The sequence below is a fragment of the Rousettus aegyptiacus genome, unplaced genomic scaffold (assembly GCF_014176215.1).
Source record: "Rousettus aegyptiacus isolate mRouAeg1 unplaced genomic scaffold, mRouAeg1.p scaffold_m13_p_9, whole genome shotgun sequence".
Lineage (NCBI taxonomy): Eukaryota > Metazoa > Chordata > Mammalia > Chiroptera > Pteropodidae > Rousettus > Rousettus aegyptiacus.
Window position 1 is genome coordinate 76,948,615 of NW_023416312.1, and position 20,210 is coordinate 76,968,824.

The 20,210-nt window shown below is 34.7% G+C and overlaps 2 pseudogenes; both read right to left on the reverse strand.

Moving 5' to 3' along the window:
* Nucleotides 1-4,618: 4,618 nt before the first annotated feature.
* On the reverse strand, nt 4,619-4,737 carry LOC118608277 (annotated as a pseudogene).
* Nucleotides 4,738-10,757: 6,020 nt separating this feature from the next.
* Nucleotides 10,758-10,875, reverse strand: LOC118608227 (annotated as a pseudogene).
* Between the last annotated feature and the right edge of the window lie 9,335 nt (nt 10,876-20,210).

Genomic DNA, 20,210 nt, shown 5'->3' on the forward strand with positions numbered 1-20,210 from the left:
CTCTCCAACATTTTTTATTACTTGTCCTGTTGATTATAGCTATCTTAAGAGGTGTGAGATGGTATCCCATGATGGTTTTGATTTGCATTTCCCTAATAGCTAGCGATGTTGAGCATATTTTCAAATATTTGTTGGGGATTTGTATGTCCTCAAGGGAGAAATATCTGTTCAGGTCTTCTGCCCATTTTTTGACTGGATCATTTGTTTTTTGGTTGTTACTGAGTTGTATGAGTTCTTTGTATAATTTGGATATTAGGCCCTTATCGGAGGCATTGCTCTCAAATATATTTTCCCATTTGGCTGGGTGTCTCTTTACATTGTTGACAATTTCTTTTGCTGAGCAGAAGCTTTTTAGTTTGATTTATTTTTGCTTTCATTTCTCTTGCTTTTGAGGTCAAATTCATAAAATCCTCTTTAAGTACAAGGTCCTTGAGCTTAGTTTCTATGTTTTCTTCTGTCCATTTTATTGATTCTGATCTTATATTCGGGTTCTGAATCCATCTTGAGCTAATACTGGTGTGTGGTAATAAACAATAGTCTAGTCTCATTCTTTTGCAGGAGGCCTTCCAGTTTTCTCAGCACCATTTATTGAACAAGCTTTCCTTTCTCCACTGTATATTTTTGGCTTTTTTGTTAAAAATTATTTGCTCATATAAATATGGGAATTTCAATTCTGTTCCACTAGTTGGTGTGTCTGTTTTGCTGCCAATACCATGACATAATGATTACTGTCGCTTTGTAGTATAATTCGAAGTCAGAGTAAAGCAATGTGGTCCTGGACTTATACTTTTTGGTAGGTTTTTGATGATTATTTCAATTTCCATACTGCCAATTGGTCTATTTATATTTTCTAGTTATTCTTGATTCAGTCTAGGAAGGTTGTATTTTTCTAAGTACTGGTCCATTTCTTCTAGGTTATTACATTTGGTGTTATATACCTGTTCATAGTATTCTTGCATGATCCTTTGTATTTCTGTGATGTCAGTTGTAATTTCCCCTTTCATACCTGATTTTGTTTATTTGTGTCTTTTCTCTTTTTTCTTTAGTGAGTCTAGCCAGGGGTTTGTCAATTTCATTAACCTTCTCAAAGAAACAGCTCTTTGTTGCATTTATTTTTTCTAATTTTTCTTGTTTTCAATTTCATTTATTTCTGCTCTAATTTTGATTATTTCTTTCTTTCTGCTAGCTTTAGTCCTCATTTGTTTATCCTTTCCTAGTTTTTTTTTTTCAGATGAAGCGTTAGGTTGTTTTGGGGGCCTCGTTCTTGTTTTTGGAAATAGGTCTGTAATAATATGAACTTTCCTCTTATGACTGCTTTTGCCATGTCCCACAAGTTTTGATATGTTGTATTATCATTATCATTAGTTTCTATGTATCTCTTGATCTCTCTTTTTATTTCTTCTCTGACCCAGTTATTCTTCAGTAGCATGTTGTTTAATCTCCATGTATTTGTGGTTCTTCCTGAGTTCTCTTTGCAGTTGATATCTAGTTTCAAAGTATTATGATCAGAGAATATGGTTGGTGTGATTTCAACCCTCTTATATTTGTTGAAGCTACCTCTGTGTCCCAGTATGTGGTCAATTCTTGAGAATGTTCCATGCGTGCTAGAGAAGAAAGTATAAGCAGATGTTTTGGGATGGAAGGCTCTGTAAATGTCAATTATTTCTGCTTGGTGTAATGTGTCATTAAGGATGTGATTTCCTTATTGATTTTATGTTTGGATGATCTGTCCATATCTGACTGTGGGGTTTTAGGACTCCTACTACTATAGTGTTTTGGTCTGTTTCTCCCTTTAGTTCTGTTAATAATTGCTTTACACATTTAAGGGCTCCTTGATTGGGAACATAGATATTAATAAGTGTTATGTCTTCTTGGTGCATGTTTCCCTTTATCATTATGAAGTGTCCCTCAGTATCTTTCTTTATTGTTTTTATTTTGAAGTCTATTTCATCTGATATCAGTACCACTACTTCTGCTTTTCTCTGAATGTCATTTGCTTGAGATATCATTTTCTACCCTTTCACTTGAAGTCTATATTTGTCTTTGGAGCTGAGATGTGTCTCCTGGAGGCAGCATATGGTTGGGTTTTGTTTTATGATCCATTCTGCAACTCTATGCCTTTTTATTGGTGAGTTCAGTCCATTCATATTTAGGGTGATTATTGAAATATGAAGCCGTTGTATCTTTTGCTTTCTGGTAGCTCAGTGTTTCCATTGCTTCATTATCATTATGTTTCTGTTTTCTTTATTTTGGTTGGCTCTTGTTGGTTTTACCTCTGGTCCTTCTTATTTTATGTTATATACTTCAGTTCTGAATCTTCTGTGTGTGGTTACCATTATGAATATGAAAAGAATAGTTATATATATATATATTATATATTTTTTTTCATCAATTTTCTTGTGCACGTGACTTATCTCTATTCCCCTTTGTGAATTTGGATCTTTGAAACCAAATTTGTCCCTATGTATGCTGAATGTTCATTACTATCTTGTTATAACAATTCTCTTATTATTTAAGTTTATAATGCCCTGTTTTTAGTAAGGGTTGCACTCTTTTGTTTCTATTTGCCTAGTAGTCACTTTAGTTCTAATTATGTATTTCTTTGTCATTTTATTTTAGGTGAGCTGACCCCTTTCATTATTTCCTGTAGTGCAGGCCTTGTTGTGGAGAATTGCCTAAATTTTTGTATATTTGGAAAGGTCTTAATTTCTCCTTCATATCTAAAGGAGAGCTTAGCTGGATACACTATTCTAAGCTGATAGTTCCATTCACTTAATAGTTTAAATATTTGATTCCATTTGTTTCTCACTTATAAGGTTTGCGCTGAGAAGTCCGAGGATAATCTAATGGGTTTTCTTTTATAAGTTACCGTTTTCTTCTCCCAGGCTGCCCTGAGAATTCTCTTTGTCATTGCTTTTTGATAACTTTAATACAATGTTTATTGGTGAAGGCCTATTTGGGTTGAGATAATTGGGTGTTCTGTTGATTTCTTGAATTCCAAGCTTCAGGTCATTCCTTAGATTTGGGAAATTCTCCACAACTATATGTCTGAAAATGCTTTCTAGTCCCTGCTCCATTACCCATGCCCATTATTCTTATGTTTCCTCTGCTGATGGTGTCAGCTAGTTCTTGAATTTCTCTTTCATTATTTTTCATTCCACGTTTTCTCTTTGCCTCCTTCTGATTTACTTCTAGATTTCTGTCTCAATATCACTGATCCTTTCCTCCATTTGGTCAATTCTATTTCCCAAGCTTGCTATTTCATTTTTCAACTCTTGCCGTGTGTTCATCTCCAGACGTTCTATTTGGGATTTTTGTGTAGTTTTCAATCTCTTTGCTCTGCTCATCTGGTTGTTTTTCTCAATTCCTGGAATTGTTGATATGACCTGTTTCAGAACTCACTGTGGTTTTTCAGAAGTACCATCCTGAATTTTGTCATTTAACTCGCATATCTATGTCTATAGGCTTATTTTCTGGAGTTTTATTTTCTTTCTTTCTGAGATGCCTGTTCCCTTGGTTGTTCATGGTGTTTAATGGACTATTTCTCAGCCTGGGTATTAATGGAAATGTATTCTGCTTTATTTCCTAAAGAAGATTTATTATATAAAGATGTCTCTTTAGCCTGCTGCAAAGAAGGTGCTTTTCTTTTGGTTTCCAGTAGGTGGCGTCTAATCCTCTTGGATCCCTGCATTATATAAAGCCTTAAAAATGCCTTTTTATTTTGATAGCTATTTAATCATGGTCGCTACCCTAAGTTTAGTCCCTGTCAGTGTTAGCAACAGTAGTGTTTACTCAGATTCCTTTGGGACTCAGCGGTGTAGAGGGTATGGGGGATAGGGGCCCTCTGGGTTGGGAGTTCGGGGCTGCAGGTCAGCCTCGGCTTTGCAACCCGGCCGGTGAAAATCAACTGTTGTTTCTCTGCTCATCTGCATCTCTGCTTTCTGTCCTGATGACTGGGCCCTGTAGCTGCCTGCGTGGAACTCACAAACTCTTCCAGGCTGGGGGGTGGGGGGGAAGCTGTTTGGGAACTCATAGTTAGCCACACCTTCTCCCCTCCCCCTCCTCCTACAGGGAGTTCTGGCAGCTGCGGGAGGCAGCTTCTTTATAATTCCCAGTCCACCGCTCACCACCCAGGGTTCTGACCTGTGGTAGTTCTTATGCATGGGTCCCATGCTCAGACATGCTGGTGTGCATTTTGTGTGATTTTTTGCTGAGTTTTAGATGTTCAGCTTATTGTTGTTTCAAGGGGAGAGATCTGGGGACATCTCTCACTCTGTCATGTTTCCCAAGATCCCTTTAACTTTTATTTTCTACATTTGACATTTAAAGATATAACTAGAACTTAACAAACCTAGGAATCTTTTTAAAGTATAAGGATATTAAGGTACAAATTTGAATCTACTATTACATAAAGCCATTTCAAGATTATCTATTAAGTTTAACAAAAATATGATGTATATATTCATTTTCTAGAAGAATCAAAATAAAATATAACAGGGAATGCCATTTTAGAAAGTAGAATAATGTGCCATTTTTAAAGGTCTACAAAATTCTTACGCAATTTATTTTAGTTTAGTTTCAGGTACAATGATTAGACATTTATGCTTTTATTTTTTTACACCTACGGCACCAGGTCTTCATAGGTGGTCTCCCACCCAAGTGCTACTCAGGCCCAACCCTGCTTAGCTTCCAAGATCAGACGAGATCGGGCGTGTTTAGAGTAGTATGACCATAGACTTATGTAATTTATGAAGTGATCCTCTCAATTACTCTGTGCCCCATCTGGCACTATACATAGCCATTACAATGATATTGACTATATTCCGAATGCTCTACTCTACATCACCAAAAAATTTTTTTACGATAGTTTGAAGGGTACAGCATAGTGGTTAGACATTTATGTAACTTATGAAGTGATTCCCCTGATAAGTCTAGTACCATTTGACGCCATACATATTTATTACAATATTAGTGACTATATTTCTTAAGTTTGTTTGTTTGCTTATTTATTTATTTATTTACTTATTTATTTTATGATGGCATTGGTTAATGAAATCAAATGAATTTCAACTGTACACTTTAACGGTAAGGCATATATATATATATATATATATATATATATATATATATTTACACTGTGTGTTCACTTCCCATAGTTAGATTTCTTTCTGACACCACATTTTTGACCCCATTACCCCCTTTACCTCACCCCTCTTCCCTTACTCCTCAAATTTCTTTTAGTAGGTATCTGCTGGTAGTAAATTCTTTCAGGTTTTATTGGCCTGAAAATGTATTTATTTTAATGTTTCTACTGAAATATATTTTCACTGGTAACCACTAGTCTATAGTCCATGTCCATGAGTCTCTGTTTGTTTGTCCTGTTCATTTGTCGCTTTTAGGTTTATGTCCCACATATAAGTCATCTCATGTGATTTTCAACTTTTTCTGTCTGCCTTATTTCGCTTAGCATGATTATCTTGAGATCCATTCATGTTGTCACAAATGGCAGTAGTTCATCTCTCCTTATGGCTGAGTAATATTACATTGTATATATGTACCACAGCTTCTTTATCCAATCATCTATCATAGGACACTTTGGTTGCTTCCATGTATATTTCTTAAAGTATATTTCTCATACTTTACATCCCCATGACTATTTTGTAACTACTAATTTGTACTTCTTCATGCTTCACCTTTTTCACCCAGCCCGCCAAACTCCCTTCCCTCTGGCAACCATCAGTTTGCTCTCTGTGTCTATGAGTCTATTTCTGTTTTGTTTGTTCTTTTATTTATTTTTTTTAAATTCCACATATAAGTGAAATCATATGGTATTCATCTTTCTGTTTGACATATTTCACTTAGCATAATACCCTCTAGGTCCACCCACATTATCCCAAATGGTAAGATTTCTTTCTTTTTTATGGCCAAATAATATCCCACCCCTTCTTTATCCAGCAATTTATTGATGGACATTTAGGTTGCTTCCATATCTTGGCTATTGTAAATAATGCTGCAAGAAACATAGGGATGCATATATCTTTTTGAATTAGTGTTTTGAATTTCTTTGGATAAACATCCAGAAGTGAATTTGCTGGGATATAAGGTAGTTCTTTTTTTTAATTTTTGAGGAATCTCCATACTGTTTTCCATAGTGGCTGCCCCAATTTGCAATTCCCATCTTAACTATTTTTAAGCCTATAGTTCAGTAGTAGTATCAATTATATTCACAGTATTGTGCAACAGATCTTTAGAACTTTTTACCTTGCAAAATCAAGCTTTGTTGTCATTTATTTTAAATACATATTTATATATGTTTCACAAGACTTGATTATTGCTATTTTATCCAGTGTTTACTTAGTACCCATTAATTTACCACTTTCTTCTACATTCCTTCTTTGTTATATTTCTGAGGTTCTGTCTGGGATCATTTTCCTTCTGCCTGAAGAATAGTGTTTAAAATTTCCTTTAGTAGGTACCTGCTGGCAGTAAATTCTTTCAGGTTTTGTTGGTCTGAAAATGTCTTTATTTTAATGTCTTTACTGAAATATATTTTCACCAGTATAGAATTCTAAGTTGACAGTTACTTTCATTTAACATCTTAAGGATTTTTCACTGTCTTCTGGCTCCCAAAGTTGCACATGAGAATTCAGGTATCATTCTAATTATTGTTTCTTTTAGGGTGTTAAAGAACAAAATTTATCTGAGTATATTTGAAGATGTAATTGGCTTTATTAAGCAATTCATGAACCAAGGGGTGTCCAATCTATCAACTAGAAGGATGCTACAATGAGTTGTACAAAGTGGAAGGATTTTACAGGCAGAAAGAGAGTGGGACTAAGAATAAAAGAGTGGATTGTTTCAGGCAAGGACACCTTCTTGTAGGGAAAGGCAGGGGGACTTATCAGACAAATTGCCTCTCTAGTGTTGACCAGGAAATTTCGGACTGATTAGTTTAAAGATTCTACTCCTGGGAGAGTCTAAAATTTCAATTGGGTTTGTTAAGTTTTGGTTTGGTGATGTGGCTTAGCAAAAGCAACTTCATTTTGTCCTGTTTCTTTTTTCAACAAGGGTAAAGGGTCTGGATTTTCTGGCTACTTTTAAGACTTTTTTCTTTGCTTTTGACTTTTAGAAGTTTCACTCTAATATGTCAGGTATACATTTATTTATCCCATATGAACCTCATTAAGTTTCTTAAATTTGTAGATTGATTTCTTTAATCAGTTCTGAGAAATTCTTAGTCTATCTCTACAAATATTTTCTCTCACCCTTTCTTTTCCTTTTTCTTCTGAACTCCCATTAAATGTGCATTAGTGCTTCTCTCAAAACCCTCTATATATATCACTCTTTTTAAAAAAATGATTTTATTTTTTAGAGAAGTTTCAGGTTCACAGCAAAACTGAGAGAGAGATTATCCAGGGTCTAGGGTCTACCTTCCTGGTAGCTTCAGTTCACTAAATTATTGTCTCATCTGTCACCCTCACTTAAGTAATACCTCTAGATTGGCTCAATCTACCATTATCTATCTCTTAGACTTAACTGGTTTCCCTGCCTACAAGGTTGCTCCCCTAACCTTCTGATAGAAATGATAGTGATCCTTTAAAAGAAGAAATCAGACATGAAACTTCTTTCTTTAAAACCTCCAGTGGCTTTAAAACCCATTCAGAATAAAATTCAAACTTCTTCCCATGACATATAAGGATTTACATAACCTGGCCTCTGGTTACCACTCAGATCTTATCACCTACACTTCAAACAAGCCAATCATGCTTGAGCCTTACTGCTTTGTACTTACTGCTTCAATGCTCTTTACCCTGATACTTGCATGATTGGTTCATTCACTTCCTTTAAGTTTCTGCTCAAGTTTCACCTATCAGAAAGGGAAGACCACTCAATATAGCATTTCTCTTCCTTCATGTTCTATCTTCCTGTTCGGCTTTGTTTATAGCACTTGTCACTGTATTATATGTTTGTTTTTTAAAATATCATTTTCCTCTCCCTCTAAATGTAAGCATAAAAATAGAAAATTGATTAATTTTTGTGTCCAGCATCTTAAACAGTGCCTTGCACATTACTGGTGCCCAATAAATACTATATGAATAAAGAAATTATATAAAACCTACATGAAGAAAACTAATTTATTTCCAGAGAGACATTAAAGGGTTGAATTCTGCAAAGCATTAATTCTTCCTAAATTGATTTGGAAATCTATAACCACTCTGATTTGAAAATCTCATGGTACTTTTCCAATAGTAGGAAAAAATGACCTTGAAGTTTTATTTCAGTAAAAATATGCAACAATATCTAGGGAATTTATAAAAAATAAGTTAACAGGGAAGCCTAGTGCCACTAGACATTTAAAACAATTGTAAGGTGACAATAATTTTAAAAGTATGATATGGTAATTAAAACAGTATGAAATACAATGGGAAGTTTGGAAACAAATTAAGTGCATATGACAACTTAGATTTTGGTAAAGGTAGCATTTTGAAATTAGTAGAGAAAATATAACATTGTCTAATAAAGGTGTCTGGAAAACTAGCTAGCCAGTTGGAAAAATAAAGATGATGTAAGACGTAATACCTTATTCCAAAATACATTCAAATGCATCAAAGATATAAGAGAACTATAAAAGTAGTATGAGAAAAAAAAGAAAGAAAGAAATGGGTGAAGTTTTTGTAAGCATGGCACAAAACCAAGAAGCTCCAAAGGCAAAAAGACATAAATTCAACTACACAAAAATTTTAAAACCTGCAAAGCTTGAAACAACATAAATAAAGATAAAAAACAAATTGGGAAGAAATATTTGCAACACATATGGCAGACAAGACTTTACTTAATACAAAAGAGAATTCCTACAAATCAATAGACCAACAATACATTAGAAATATGGGTGAAGGATGTGAGAATATACAAATAGTTAATAAATGTATGAAAGATACTCAGCTTCATTAATAACAAAAAAAATGCAAATCAAAATATTTCATCTGACCTATCAGATTAGTAAAGATTTAAAATACTGACAATTTCCAGGTTTGGCAAGAGTGTAGAGAAATAGCCACTCTTTTAACACTGTGGTGGGATTATACATTAGGCCAATATTATTGGAGTACATTTTGTGTATCTATAAATATTGTACATCTATAAATATTTTAAAGGTGCAGACTCATCGACCTGGCCACTACACTTTGTGAATTTATCATGTAGAAATACTTAAACATGGATATATATTAATGATCATTGTGGCATTATTTGTAAAGATAAAAAATTGATGAAAATCCCCTAAATATAAAGGGCTTGTTAAAGAAATCATAGTAATCCATACGGTAGAATTCTATGTAACTATTAAAAAAAAACAGATAAATCACTAGTGTAAAGTTTTTTAAAAACTTTTTCTAAATTAATAAACTTTATTAATAAAGCAGCTTTAGGTTCACAGCAAAATTGAGCTGATAGTACAGAGTATTTCCATATATCCTCTGTCTCCACACATGCACAACCTCCTGCATTATCAACATCCTGTACCACAGTGGTACATTTGTTATCATTGATGAACCTACATTGATATAGCATTCTATGTATTGTAAGGTTTTTTAAAAACAAGTGTGGAAATAAAACAAATAGGATGATTTCATTTTTGTAAACAACATTACATATAAATATATCTGGATGCATATAATATATAATTTGTGTGAGGGGTATAAAATATGAATGAGAATTTTCCTGTTTTGAAATTTTGGCTAAAGCTCAAAGCTAAGGACAATAGGCAATATATACCTCCACTTCTAAAGAGTGAACCAAGGAACGGTTGAGTACTCCCTCCATAATGCACTAAAATGTAGAACTGGTTCTTCAAACATTATCTGTACCATTCCCCCAAGTCCATATGAAGAGAAGACAAAAAATCTAAGACAATTTTATTAAAATACAAACCAGAAGCCAGATTTATGTTGTGGTTTTCCTTTCAAATGTGGGGGATCTGTGATAACCCCTCAAAAACTAGGGTGGCTGCTGACCTGTAGAAATTTGGAGAATGTGTATTATTATATCTCCCAGTAATTGATTAAACAAATAGACAAAAAAAATGTAGTAAGGACATAAAATATTTGAACAACACAATTAAGAAATGTGACCTATTAACTATATATATAACACTACTCAACAAATATAGGATATATGTTTTTTTCTAGCATCCATGGAACATTTACAAATATCATAATCAAATCTCAACAAATTTCAAAGGACTGAAATTGTACAGATTATATACAATGAATCCTGTTCTCAAACCTCAATGAAATGTGCTAGAAATCAATAACAAAAATGTTGCTAGGAAATGCCCATAAATTTTGAAATTACAAACATACTATGGGTCAAAAAGAAATCATAATGGAAATTGGAAAATATTTCAAAGTGACTGACATCAAAAGCACTAAATGTCAACATTTGTGAGATTCAACGATTAAAGGAAACTGTTTAAAATGTATATATTAGAAAAGAACAAAGGCTGAAGTTTATTGAGCTACGTATCCATTGCATAAAGTTAAAAAAAGAACAGGAAAATATATCCAAAAAGAGCAAAAAGAAGGGAGTCATAAATTTAAAAGTAGAAATTAATAAACCAGAAAACAAACATACCTAGAGAAGATCAACAAAGTGAAAAGTTTGTTTGTTTTTTAGGCGAGGCAACCCTTGGTTGACCTCACAGATTGCAAGGACTTTGTCAGCTTACAATCCCTTATTTTTTGTTTTTTATATTTTTATGCCTACAGCACCTGGTCTTCCTAGGTGGTCTCCCATCCAAGTACTAACCAGGCCCGACCATGCTTAACTTCTGAGATCAGACAGGATCAGGCTTGTTCAGGTAGCATGGCCATAGACAAAAAAAAAGTTGGTTTTTTGGAAAGACTAAGAAAATTGATAAGAAAATTTTACTCATGATGAAATTGATAGAGAAAGAGAGAGAGAGACAGAGACACAGAACGACTCAAAGGACTAATGTTAGAACTGCAAAAGAGGACAGAAATATGGGAGTTGCAGGTATTAAAAAGAGAATAAGACAATATTATAAGGAATTTTATGTCACTAAATTTGAAGTTTTGGTTGAAATGGATTTTTTCCTGGAGAAAAAGAATAACTTGCCAAAGGAAAAAAAAGATAAATAAATGGACCTATAAGTATTAAAGAAATAGAATCAGTAATAAAAAAAAAAGCTTCCTGTAAACTTCAGGCCCTGATGGCATCACAAGTGATTTCCACCACATGTTCAATGAAAAAAACACTGAAATTTCTGTAGTTTTCCAGGAAATAGTTAAGGAGCATGCCTTCCTCAATTCATTTTATGAATCTAGGGGAACAAATCTTCCCAAAAAATAGTTTAAGAAAGAAAACCTACCAGTTAATCTATATCATAAACACTGTTGCAAAATCCTGGACAAATAATAGCAAACTGAATTCCGCAATAGAAAAAAGGATTAATGAGTAAATTGGATTATCAGAAGAGTGTAAACTTGATTTAATTTTACAGTTTTTTAACTAACAACATCTTTTTAAAAAATATTTTTAGTTTATATACAATATTATATTAGTTTCAGATGTACAACATAATAATTAAACATTTATATAACCTATGAAGTGCTCACCCCGATAAATCTAGTACCCGCCTGACACCATACATAGTTATATTCCTTATGCTATACTTTACATCCGCATGACTACTTTGTAATTATCATTTTGTACTCATTAATCCCTTCCCCTCATTCATCCATCCCCCAAACCTTCATCCGATCTGGCAAACATCAAAATGTTCTCTGTGTCTATGAGTTTATTTTGCTTTGTTTGTTTATTTATTTTGGTCTTTAGACTCCACATATAAACGAAATCATATGGCATTTGTTTTTCTTTTTCTAGTTTGTTTCACTGCACAATACCCTCTAAGTATATCCATGTTGCTGCAAATGGTAAGATTTTGTTCTTATTACAGTCAAATAATATTCTATTGTATAATGTACCACTTCTTTATCCGTTCATCCATTGATGGACACACAATATGCCTCCATATCTTGCCTATTCTAAATAATGCTGCAATGAACATACGGACACATATGTCCCTTCAAAGTAGTGTTTTCAGTTTCTTTGGACGAATACTCAGAAATGGGATTACTAGGTATTTCTTTCTCTCTTGTTATAACCTTTGTTTTAAGGTCCATTTTGTCTGGTATAAGCATAGATATTCCAGGTTTTCATTCCTTTACATTTTAATGAAATATCTTTTTCCATTCCTTTATTTTCCGTCTGTGTGTCTTTCAAATGGAAGTGAGTCTCTTGAAGGCAGCATATGTAAGGGTCTTGTTTTCTTATCCATTCAGTCACCCTATCTTTTGATTGGAGCATTTACTTCATTTACATTTAAAGTAATTCTCAATAGATACGAAGTTACTGAATTTTATTATTCATATTTTTTATCTTTTTATTTTTTCATTTTTCTTCTTATTCTTAAAGAAGTCCCTCTAACATTTCTTGTAATACTGGTTTGGGGTTGATGAACTTCACTAAATTTTTTCCTGTCTAGTAAGCTCTTTATCTGTCTTTCGATTTTAAATGACAGCTTTTTGAGTAGAGTAATCTTTACATTTCCTTGCTTTTCAACACTTTGAATATATTGCACGAATCCCTTCTGACCTACAGTTACTGTTGAGAAATCAGCTGACAGTCTTATGGAAGACCCTCTGTAGGTAACTAACTGCCTTTCTGTTGCTGCTTTTAAAATTCTCTCTTTTTTAACTTTATAAAAATTAAGATTATTGGTGTAATATGGGTTAATACAATTATATAATTTTCAGGTGTACATTATAACTTGGCATCTGTATATTCTTTTGTGTGTTTACCACCCAAACTCCGGTTTCCTTCAGCTATCATATATTTGATCCCATTTACCCATTTCACCCTACCCCTACCCCCATATTTGACCCCCTTTATCCCATCTACCTCCCCCTACCACCCCCTACCTCTGGTAACAACCAGTCCATTGTCCATGTCCATGAGTCTCTGTTTGTTTGTCTTGTTCATTTGTTACTTTTACGTTTATATCCCACACATAAGTGATGTCATGTGATTTTCAACTTTTTCTGTCTGGCTTGTTTCGCTTAGCGTGATTATCTCAAGGTCCATCCATATTGTTGCAAATGGCAGTATTTTATCTCTTCTTATGGCTGAGTAATATTCCATTGTATATATGTACCAAAGCATCTTTAGCCAATCATCTATCATAGGACACTTCGATTGCTTTCATATCCTGTCCACTGTGAATAATGCTGCTATGAACGTCGGTGTGCATATATCTTTTTAGATATGGATTTTCAAGTCATTGAGATAAATACCCAGTAGTGCAATTGTTGGATCATATGGTAGATTGATTCTTAGTATTTTCAGGAACCTTTATACTGTTTTCCATAGTGACTCTACCAATTTTTAGTCCCACTAGTAGAGTATGAGGGTTCCTTTTTCTCCACATCCTCTCCAACATTTTTTATTACTTGTCCTGTTGATTATAGCTATCTTAAGAGGTGTGAGATGGTATCCCATGATGGTTTTGATTTGCATTTCCCTAATAGCTAGCGATGTTGAGCATATTTTCAAATATTTGTTGGGGATTTGTATGTCCTCAAGGGAGAAATATCTGTTCAGGTCTTCTGCCCATTTTTTGACTGGATCATTTGTTTTTTGGTTGTTACTGAGTTGTATGAGTTCTTTGTATAATTTGGATATTAGGCCCTTATCGGAGGCATTGCTCTCAAATATATTTTCCCATTTGGCTGGGTGTCTCTTTACATTGTTGACAATTTCTTTTGCTGAGCAGAAGCTTTTTAGTTTGATTTATTTTTGCTTTCATTTCTCTTGCTTTTGAGGTCAAATTCATAAAATCCTCTTTAAGTACAAGGTCCTTGAGCTTAGTTTCTATGTTTTCTTCTGTCCATTTTATTGATTCTGATCTTATATTCGGGTTCTGAATCCATCTTGAGCTAATACTGGTGTGTGGTAATAAACAATAGTCTAGTCTCATTCTTTTGCAGGAGGCCTTCCAGTTTTCTCAGCACCATTTATTGAACAAGCTTTCCTTTCTCCACTGTATATTTTTGGCTTTTTTGTTAAAAATTATTTGCTCATATAAATATGGGAATTTCAATTCTGTTCCACTAGTTGGTGTGTCTGTTTTGCTGCCAATACCATGACATAATGATTACTGTTGCTTTGTAGTATAATTCGAAGTCAGAGTAAAGCAATGTGGTCCTGGACTTATACTTTTTGGTAGGTTTTCGAGGAGTGTTTCAATTTCCATACTAGAAATGGGTCTATTTACATTTTCCAGTTCTTAATTCAGTCTAGGAAGGTTGTATTTTTCTAAGTACTGGTCCATTTCTTCTAGGTCATTACATTTGGTGTTCTATGCTTTTTCATAGTATTCTTGTATGATCCTTTGTATTTCTGTGATGTCAGTCATAATTTCCCCTATAGGTGTCCTTTTTCTTTTTTCCTTAGTGAGTCTATCCAGGGGGCTGTCAATTTTATTAACGTTCTCAAAGCACCAGCTCTTTGTTTCTTTTTATTTTATAAATTTTTTTGTTTTCAATTTCATTTATTTCTGCTCTAATTTTGATTCTTTCTTTCTTTCTGCTGACTTTAGGCCTCATTTGTTTTTCATTTTCTAGTTTTCTTTTAAGATGAAACATTAGGTTTTGGGGGGTCTTGTTCTTGTTTTTGGAGAGAGGCCTGTAATAATATGAGCTTTCCTCTTATGACTGTGTCCCAAAAGTTTTGATATGTTGTACTATCATTATCATTTGTGTCTATGTATCTCTTGACTCTCTTTTTATTTCTTCTCTGACCCAGTTATTCTTCAGTAGCATGTTGTTTACTTTACATGTATTTGTGGTTCTTCCTGAGTTCTCTTTGCAGTTGATATCTAGATTCAAAGTATTATGATCAGAGAATATGGTTGGTGTGATTTCAACCCTCTTATATTTGTTGAGGCTACCTCTGCGTCCCAGTATGTGGTCAATTCTTGAGAATGTTCCATGTGCACTAGGGAAGAAATTATAAACAAGTGTTTGGGATGGAAAGCTCTATACATGTCAATTATGTCCAGTTGGTCTAATGTGTCATTTGAAGATGTTACTTCCTTATTGATTTTCTGTTTGGATGATCTGTCCATATCTGATAGTGGGGTATTTAGGTCTCTTTGGTCTGTTTACATATTTCGGGGCTCCCTGATTGGGAGCATAGATATTAATAAGTGTTATATCTTCTTGGTGCATGAATCTCTTTATTATTATGAAGCATCCCTCAGTATCTTTCTTTACCATTTTTATTTTGAAGTCTATTTTGTCTGATATTAGTACCGCTACTCCTGAATTTTTCTGAATGCCATTTGCTTGAAATATCATTTTCCACCCTTTCGCTTTGAGTCTGTATTTGCCCTTGGAGCTGAGATGTGTCTCCTGGAGGCAGAATATGGTTGGGTTTTGTTTTTTGATCCATTCTGCAACTCTGTGCCTTTTTATTGGTGAATTCAGTCCATTTACGTTTAGGGTGATTATTGAAATATGAGATCTTTTTCTAGGCATTGTATCTTTTGCTTTCTGTTAGCTCAGTATTTTCATTGTTTCCTTGTCCTTGTGTTTCTGTTTTCTTTATTTTGGTTGGATTTTGTGTGTTTTCCCTCTGGTTCTTCTTTTGTGTTATGTACTTCATTTCCGAATTTTTGGTGTGTGGTTAACATTATGAACATTAAAAGGATATTCACATTGCTCTGGTCTCCTAGGTGTTTTTTCAGTTCCTGAAATTGTTGATATGATTCATTTCAGAACTCATTGTGTTTTTTCAGAAATACCATCCTGAATTCTCAGTCATTTAAATTGCATATTTCTATATCTGTAAGCTTAATTTCTGGAGATTTTTCATTTTCTTTCTGAGATGCCTGTCACCTTGGTTGTTCATGGTGTTTAATGGACTATTTCTCTGCCTGGTAATTAATAGATGCGTATTCTGTTTTTTTTTTTCTTCCAGAAAGATTTATTACATAAAGGTCTCTCTTTATATAATAAAGGTGCTTTTCTTTTGATTTCCAGTAGGTGGCATCTAATCCTCTTGGATCCCTGCTTTATATAAAATCTAAATTATGCCTTTTTTATTTTCTTGTAGATATTTAATCATGCTCACTACCTTCAGTTTTAGTCCCTTTCAATGCCAGTGACAGTCTCAGCAGCGTTTCTTCTGATTCCTCTTTGTCTCCATGGTGATTGGTCTCAGAGGGTATGGGGGGAGGGGCCCTCTAGGTTGGGAGTCAGGGGCTGCAGCTTAGCCTCAATTTTGCAACTAGGGCCAGTGAAAATCAACTGTTGTTTCTCTGTGGTCCCATCCCACTTCTCTGCTTTCTGTCCTTATGGCTTAGCCCTGCTGTCAGCTGCATGGAACTCACAGTACTTTCAGGAAGGGCTGTTCAAGGAAGTTGCCACACCTTCTCCCTTCTCTGTTCTCTTGCAGGGAGCTCCAGAGGCTGCAAGTGGTAGCTTCAGTCTCCGCAGTGTCTGCTCAGATTCTCCTTCGGTTCCATGGTATTCGGTCTCAGTGGATATTGCAGGAAGGGCCCTCTGGGTTGGGAGCTTCAGCTCAGCCTCTGTTTTGCAACAAGGGCTAGTAAAAATCAACTGTTATTTTTCTGAGGTCCCATCCCGCTTCTCTGCTTTCTGCCCCAATGACTGGGCCCTGCTGCTGCCTGCATAGAACTCACAAACTCTCCCAAGCAGAGCTGTTTATAAAACCCATTGCCCGCTGCTCCTTCTCTCCTTCCTCTCCTCCTACAGGGAGCTCCAATGGCTGTGAGAGACAGTTTTTTTATTTCTCCCAGTTCACTACCCGACACTAGGGGTCCTGACCTATGGTAACTCTTATGCACAGATCCCATGCTCAGAAGTGCTGGTGTGCAGCTTGGGTGTTATTTTGTTCAGTTTTAGGTGTTCAGCTTATTGTTGTTTCAGGGGGAGAGATCTGAGGACATCTCTCTCTCGGCCATGTTTTCCAGAATTGTAACTTCCTTAATCTCAGAAAACAAAACAAAACCTACAACAACATCAAACATAAAGGAGATATATTGAAAGCTTTCTCTTTATAAATCAGGAATCAGACAACGATATCCACTATAACTATTTCTATTCAACATTATACTGGGCAGAAAGTGACGATAAGAAAACAAAGATTTAAAGATTGGAAAAAAATTAAAACTCATTATTTGCAGATTATATCTTCACATACATAGAAGGTCAAAAGGAAAATATAGCTAATTATTATAATTAATTAGAAAGTTTAGCAAGGGGTTAGATAAAAATTAATATTTAAAAATTATTTATTAAAATATTAGAAGAGTAAATCTTTGTGACTTTGAATAAGAACAATGGTTTCTTAGATACTGCATCAAAAGCACAAATGACAAAAGAAAAAATAGAAAAGTTGGACTTCATCAAAATTTTAAAATTTTGTGTGACATAAGTCACCATCAATAAAGTGAAGACAACCCACAAAATAGGTGAAAGCATTTGCAAATAATGTATGTAACAATTGATTTCTATACAGAATACATAAAGATTCTTAAAACTCAACAATAAAAAGACAAATCACTCAATTTAAAAATTGGCGAAAGCCTCGAATAGATATTCTCAAAAAAAGGTATACAAGTGACCAATATGGACACGAAAAAGATGTTTAACGTCGCTAATAATTAGGGAAACACAAACCAAAACCATATTGAGATACCTCTTCATATCTACTAGGTTGGCTATGATTTAAAAAAGAAAAAAAAGACAGACAAAAACAAGTTTTGGTGAGGATGTAGAGAGATGGGAACCCTCATAGATTGCTGATGGAAATGTAAAACACTACAGCTATTTTGGAAAACAATCTGGTCATTCCTCAAAGTGCTAAATATAGAGTTCCACTATGCCCCAGGAATTTCATTCTTAGGTATAACACAAGAGGAATGAAAACATATATTCACGTAAAAAGTCGTACACAAATGTTCATAGCAGGATTATTCATAAAAGCCAAAAAGTAGAAACCACCCACATGTCTATTAACTGAATAAAGGATAAAGAAATTGTAATATAGCCATATAATGGGATATTATTCACTTGTAAAAATGAATGAAGTACTGACACCTGCTACAACATGGATGAACTTTGAAGACGTTATGCTAAGTGAAAGGAGCCAGTCACAAAGGATCACATATTACACGATTCCACTTATATGAAATGCCAGGCAAGCATTGTGAGGAAGACAGGGGACTTCTGCAAGATATCAGCAATAGTAAAACATAACATCACTAAAGGCCCAAACCCACACACCTGTGGCAGATTCAGTCTGAGCCAGAGCACCACCTGGGATCACATCTGAGGATGACACACCCAAAGGGCTGACTGGGCAGGCACCAGACCCTTGATAAAGAAAATCCTGAACTGTAGGGTCAGCCTTTGCATAACAGCTCCTACACTTGCCATGATCAGTCCTCATAACTAGTCTGAGGGTCAATCCCTCACATTGATGTGCAAACAGCAACCAAGGCTCATCAATTACAATAGGAGAGCACACACAACCTACACAAGAGACACACCTGGAGCACCCGGCTCAGATCACCAGGGAAGACTGTACCACTGGGTCCCACAGGCCACTCTACCAAGACTGGGAGGTATAACAACTCTGCCTAATACGTAGAAACAAACACAGGGAGGCAGCTAAAATGAGGAGACTAAGAAGCATGTCCCAAATGAAAGAACAGAAAAAAGCTCCAGAAAAAGAACTAAACAAAATGGAGGCAAACAATCTACCAGATGCAGAGTTCAAAACACTGGTAATAAGGATGCTCAATGAACTTAGGAGAAGAGTAGAAAACTCAGTGAGAACTTTAACGAAGAGATAGAAGATATAAAAATGAAGATAGAAAACATAAAAAAGAATCAGTCCAAAATAAAACATACAATAATTGAAATGAAAAATACATTACCGGTAATCAATAGTAGATTAGATGAAGCAGAGGATTGAATTAGCAATTTAGAAAAGAAGGTAGCATAAAAAACTCAATAAAAACAAGAAGAACAAAGAATCCAAAAAAAATTAGGATAGTTTAAGGGGACTCTAGGACAACACTGAGTGTACCAAAATTCTCGTCATAGGGGTACCAGAAGGAGAAGAGAGAGAGTAAGGGATTCAAAACTTATTTCAAGAAATAATGACTGGAAATTTCCCTAAGTTGGTGAAAGAAAGAGACATACAAGCCCAGGAAGTGCAGGGTCCCAAACAAGATGAACTGAAACAGGCCCACACCAAGACACACCATAATTAAAATGCCAAAGATTAAAAACAGAGAGAATTTTAAAAGCAGTAAGAAAAAGGCAGTTAGTTACCTACAAGGGAGCTCCCATAAGACTGTCAGCTGATTTCTCAACAGAAACTTTGCAGGGCCAGGAGGGACTGGCACAAAATATTTCAAGTGATGAAAAGTAAGGACGTACAACCAAGATTGCTCTACCCAAAATGCTATGATTTAGAATCAAAAGACAGATAGAGAAAGTTAAAGGAGTTCGTCACCACCAAGCCAGTACTGCAGGAAATGTTAGAGGGACTTTTTTTAAGAAGAAGAAAGGGAAAAAAGATAAAAAATATGAATAATAAAATGGTAATACCAACATATCTAGTAACAATTACTTTAAATTTAAGTGGATTAAATGCTCCAATCAAAATATGGAGTAGCCAAATGAATAAGAAAATAAGACCTTTATATATGCTGCCTACAAGAGACTCACCAGATTGAAAGACAACACACACAGACTGAAAGTAAATGGATGATAAAAGATGTTTCATGAAAATGGAAACAAACAATAAAAAAGCTGAGGTATCAATACTTATACCAGACAAAATAAACTTTAAAACAAAGGCTACAACAAGAGACACAGAAGAACCAAGTTATCTCACTCCGGGGTATTTATCCAAAGAAAGCCAAAACACTAATTTGAAGGAACATGTGCATCTGTATGTTGATTGCAGCATTATTTACAGTAGTCAAGATATGGAGACATCCTGAATGTTCATCAATGGATGAATAGATAAAGAAGAGGTGAGATTACACACACACACACACACACACACACACACACACACACACAAAATGG